This window comes from Glycine soja, chromosome 13 (assembly GCF_004193775.1).
Source record: "Glycine soja cultivar W05 chromosome 13, ASM419377v2, whole genome shotgun sequence".
Taxonomy (NCBI): domain Eukaryota; kingdom Viridiplantae; phylum Streptophyta; class Magnoliopsida; order Fabales; family Fabaceae; genus Glycine; species Glycine soja.
In genome coordinates this window covers 13,269,087-13,275,166 of record NC_041014.1, presented here as the reverse complement: position 1 = coordinate 13,275,166, position 6,080 = coordinate 13,269,087, and positions in this window count along the sequence as shown.

Here is a 6,080-nt window from a genome sequence, read left to right as displayed (position 1 = left end):
ATGTCACAAGAAGTTCATATGGATTATGATTATGATAATCAAGAAGAATGTGGGGTGAATGAACCACATGTGGATTGTTCAAATGCTTTTAATACGTCTCAGGTAATCATAGATAATTTGAGTCATTTGGTTGAATTGATGTTTTGTATGAAAATTAAAATGTTAGGGTTGCGTTGTAGGTATTCGCTACTCGAGATGATGTTTTGCAATGGGCTCGAACAGTTGCCCATGAAAATGGATTTGTTGCAGTGATTATGAGGTCTGACACAGAGACCGGTAGCAGAGGAAGAAGTTCACTTGTCTTAATTGGGTGTGAAAGGAGTGGTACGTACAAGTGTAGAAATAAAGAATTCGTTAGAAAAGACACTGGGAGTAGGAAATGTGGTTGTCCCTTCAGACTTCGTGGGAAACCAGTGCATGGAGGGGAAGGTTGGATGGTGAAGTTGATCTGTGGGATTCACAATCATGAATTGGCGAAGTCCTTAGTTGGACATCCATACGCCGGGCGATTGACTAAGGAAGAAAAGAAAATTATTGCTAATATGAAAAAGTCGATGGTGAAACCGAAAAACATCTTGCTAACGTTGAAGGAACACAATGCCGACAGTTGCACCACGATAAAGCAAATTTATAATGCAAGAAGTGCATATCGTTCTTCAATAAGAGGAGCTGATACCGAAATGCAGCATCTGATGAAGCTTTTCGAACGTGATCAATACATTCATTGGCATAGATTGAAGGATGAAGTTGTGGTGTGTGATTTGTTTTGGTGTCACCCAGATGTAGTAAAGTTATGCAATGCATGTCATCTGGTGTTTTTTATAGACAGTACCTACAAAACAAACAGGTACAGACTCCCACTACTTGACTTTGTTGGAGTGACACCAACGGCGATGACATTCTCTGCTGGATTTGCATATCTGGAGGCTGAGCGTGTTAATAATATTGTATGGGCTTTGGAACGATTTCGAGGCCTATTTTTAAGAAACGATCGCCTCCCTCTTGTTATTGTCACTGACAGAGACCTAGCACTGATGAATGCAGTGAAAACTGTGTTTCCCGAGTCTACTAATTTGTTGTGCAGGTTTCATATCGATAAGAATGTGAAGGCGAAGTGCAAATCTTTAATCGGGAAAAAAATGCATGGGACTATGTAATGGATAACTGGGATACTTTGGTTGATTGTCCGTCCGAACACCAGTTCCATGAGTCACATCAGAAGTTTCAAGTTGCTTGTTTGCCTTGGCCGATGTTCATTGACTATGTTAACGACACATGGATTATCCCCCACAAGGAAAAATTTATTACAGCATGGACGAATAAGGTCATGCACCTAGGCAACACAACAACAAACAGGTATTAAGAACTGATTTTATTTGTTAGTAAGGATTAGTATTAAATGGTATTTAATTGTTGTATATTTTCATGTTTGTTGTGTATTTTAAATGTAGGGTTGAATCAGCTCATTGGGCTCTCAAAAGAGTACTACAAAATAGCGTTGGAGACCTATGTAGTGTTTGCGATGCCATGAACAATATGATCACGCTGCAACACATCGAAATTAAAGCATCCTTTGAAACCAGTACGCATGTGGTTGGGCATGTATATAAAAAAACCTTATACAAGAGGCTTCTTGGGATGGTTTCAAGGGATGCTTTAAATCAGATTGCTTCTGAGGTTGACCGTCTACGTTATCTCGACAACAATCTCTCTTCTTGTGGTTGTGTGATGAGAAGCATGCACGGTCTTCCTTGTGCATGTGAGCTTTCTAGGTATACTGCTGGCAACATCCCATTGGAGTCAGTCCATCTTTTCTGGAGGAGACTTTGCTTTTCAGACCAAGGGTTATGTGAGACGGAAGTCACCATCAAGGAAGAGATAGAGATCATATCTAAAAGGTTTGATGAACTTGATGTGGCTGGCAAAGTAACTCTGAAGAGTAAACTTCGACAAATTGCATACCTAATCATAACTCTATGTGCCCTCCTCCGTCAAAGGTCAACACTAAAGGTGCACTGAAGAAACCGATGAAAAGAAGTCAAAGATCCACAAAGCGTGATCCGTCTTACTGGGAGTATGTTGATGCTTTTCATTCTGTTCAAAGCAGCAACTCTCCAGTGAAACGAAGTGCATCATGTTCTCAACTGCCTTAGCCAACAAGGATCATCCCGATGTTGGATCAATTTGCGTCATTCTTTCAAGGTTTCATTCGTGACGTTGTGGATGTGAAAGCGGACGGTAATTGTGGATATCGGTCCATTGCCACTTTATTAGGTATGGGGGAAGATTCGTGGTCGCATGAGTACATGAACCTCTTCGGTGGCACAGAGAGATTTGAACAATTAAAGTTGTCCCTACTTGTTGATGGCTTTTCAAAGGTATGTTTTTAGGTTAATTTTTTTTAATAACAATGTTTAAATTACTTACATATGTATGTTTGGTTCATTCAGGTTAGTGTGGACAAGTGGATGGATATAACGGACATAGGATATGTGATTGCTTCACGGTATAACGTAATCCTTGTATCATTGTCCCGACAACAAAGCATGACATTTTTCCCTCTTAGAAGTCAACCACCACCTGATTCTTTTGGCCACCGCATCATATGTGTCGGTCACATGTTTGAAAATCATTTTGTTCAGGTACATTGAATATAGTTAGTATAACAATTATGCAATGACTTCGCTGGTTCGTTTGGCACGGTCAGCGCATGATATAATGTTTGTTCATGTACAACAGGTTTATTTGAAATACCATTGTCCCTTGCCGCCTCCAGCGTTGTTGTGGTCAAGCAATTGTTATTCTCAGGCAAAGCAGTGGGCAATTCCATATATTAGTAGAATGCAACAATACACAAGCTTGATGTCATTCAAAACACACTATATAGACCTAAATGAAGACTAAACATGCATTGTTTATGTAATTGTATTCATTATGCGATATAATTTGTTGTAACCCGTTACTAACCAATTAATATTATTAAGTACTCGTTTGGTTAAGCAAGGAAATTGTTGGTCCAACAAAAATCATTTACGCGTGCAGCATACATCATTGTCATAATTGACAACACATAATGACATGCATGCGTATTATAGTTTGAGCGCAACAACACATTGACTGACTTGACTACACATTCTGAAACTAGCAGTCGCTCGACAACACATTGGCTGACTTGACTACACATTGGCGACAACACATTGGCTGACTTGACTACACATTTATGCGTGTCTATTTTTTTGTAAACAAAGTTAAACAATGGCTCGGTCACAACCATCTATATATATGACAGACTAGGCTACTAAATCACACATTATCTTGCTTTCAAATAGTCTCCCAACTGATACACAAACTATGGCATTTTTAGGAGAAACTAGCAGTCAGACGATTGTCAACTCAAGGTTGGCTTTCATTTTTCCAAATGGATCGATTATTCACAATGATACTGGGGTTTACTTCCAAACTTCAACTCCGGTGCCCATTCGAGTACCAAATAGCTGTGATTTTGCAAGCCTAAAAACCAGAATACACAATACCCTTCAGCTATCCAACAAACAATTTTTGGATGAAATTCACTACCGGAAGCCATTCACCGATACAGGTAACCAAATTCGCTTTGAGTATATGAAATTGATAAATGATGACGATGTCAACACAATGTTAATGTGTAATGATCAATTTTCTTTTGTTGATCCGATTGAGTTATTATGCACCGTTGGAAGAACACCAGATGGAATAATAAACTTACTTGAACGCACTATGGCTCGTACTCATGACGCGATCCTGTATTACAACGGGAAATGGAACATGTCACCGCAGAACAAATTTGTTGGATGCGCATTCACAGGAAAAAATCCTAAGAAATTTCAAATTCCTTCAACATGTACCATCGATGAACTGAAGAATTTAATCAAGCAAGTTGCACCTAAAGGGATTCCCCATCTTGGAATTCATGAATCACAAACGGTAAGACGATTGTTTTTCTGCCAACCAGCTCACTTTGAGTATTCAGATACGGTTATAAAATATGAAATAAATGAGCTGATGACCAACAAAGAACTGCTAAAGGTGTTAGTACAATCTAACTACTGGAAAAAATATGGACCAATAGAAATTTTAGCTGTCTTTACTAAATATGTTGTGAAAATCGAAGACGAGGTCACTGGGACGTCGCTAAACAACTGAATGTGATGTTTACTTTTTTGCTTTTTCATTGATGTAACTTTTATCTGTTTACGGCGTGTTTAATTCCCATAATAAAGTTGAATGTGTTGTTTCAGTGGTCCAAAAAATTAATTGTTAAAAGGGTCGATTTCCCATTTTTTTTGGATTTTCAGGCTTTTTTTTATGTGTTAGTTGACAGAACCGGGGAACGGGACTATTTTTTTTGGGTTCTTTGACATCCAAACATGAGAAATGGCCACCCTCCATTCTCTCACGGCATTGGCACACCCACGCAAAAAAATCCCAAACATGGGTACTTGAACATGGAAAAGGGTTGATTTCCTATTTTTTTTTTATTTTCAGGCTTTGTTTTTACGTGTTAGTTGACGGAACCGAGGAACGGGACTATTTTTTTTGGGTTCTTTGACGCCCAAACATGAGAAATGGCCGCCCTCCATTGTCTCATGGCACTGGCACACCCACGCAAAAAAATCTCAAACATGGGTACTTGAACATGGAAAAGGGTCGATTTCCTATTTTTTTTATTTTCGGGCTTTGTTTTTACGTGTTAGTTGATGGAACCGGGGAACAGGACTATTTTTTTTGGGTTCTTTGACGTCCAAACATGAGAAATGGCTGCCCTCCATTGTCTCACGGCACTGGCACACCCATGCAAAAAAATCTCAAACATGGGTACTTGAACATGGAAAAGGGTCGATTTCCTATTTTTTTTATTTCCAGGCTTTGTTTTTACGTGTTAGTTGACGGAACCGGGGAACGGGACTATTTTTTTTTGGGTTCTTTGATGTCCAAACATGAGAAATGGCCGCCCTCCATTGTCTCACGGCACTGGCACACCCACGCAAAAAAATCCCAAACATGGGTACTTGAACATGAATTTTTTTTAAAGTCATCCTTGTAGTATCTTATATGGCGATTTCATTGTCATGTCAATTTTTTTTTAATATTTAGTTTTTTGTACGACCTTATATATTGATGGTGTAAATTATGATCGAATCATAATTTATTATATATCATAATTACTTTAAAAATCTTACTAACACATAATTATGAATTATGAATTATGAATGATTTTAAAAACATTTATTTTTTATGTAATTCTTACAAACAAAACTCATGATTCTAGGTTCACTTTTTTAAAAATAAATTTAAAACACTCGTAAACTTCGCTTAAGGACCACAAACAATCGGAATAATAAACTATATTATAAAATAATAAACTATGCAAAACACGTCAACTATATTAAACAAAAACTGTAATAATTACAAATATTCATGTCAACTACAACACAAAAAATAAATACAATGATCAATGGTCCGTGCGGTGTCTCTGACGAGCCCTGACAGTCCCATCAGCACTAGGTCCCCCTCTCGCGATCGTCAGGCAATCCTGCATAATGTCATATAACTCTGTGCCTGCAGTGACTATCCTAAGGTTGAGCACACGCTCCAACCTCTGTGCAATCGTCTCATATCCCTCGTAATCATCCTGTCAAAGTCATTAAAAACATTTATTATGAAATTTAAAATAAATAACAACTCATAAAACATTAAACGCGCAAATAATCTTACCACATGTGGAGGGGGGTCAAATGCTATTGGAACCTGGGGGCTGGGCGACTGTATGTAGTCCTCAGGGTCTGCAGCTGGTGCATCCCTCGGCTGGTCACCTGCCTGAGTCGGTCTCATGAATGGGTGAGATATGCGAAAAAACCACTCCATGTAATCCGCAGATACCTGCCCAGGCACTAGACAAAGCTGACCCGCAGGTAGTAAGTGATCCGCAAACTGCATCCACTTGTCATCTATCTGATCGTGTGACAATCGTGCACTAACAGGCGGCGGAGGGATGCTCTGGATGTAACCGAACTGGCGTACCACCCTCTCCGGTCGAGCTG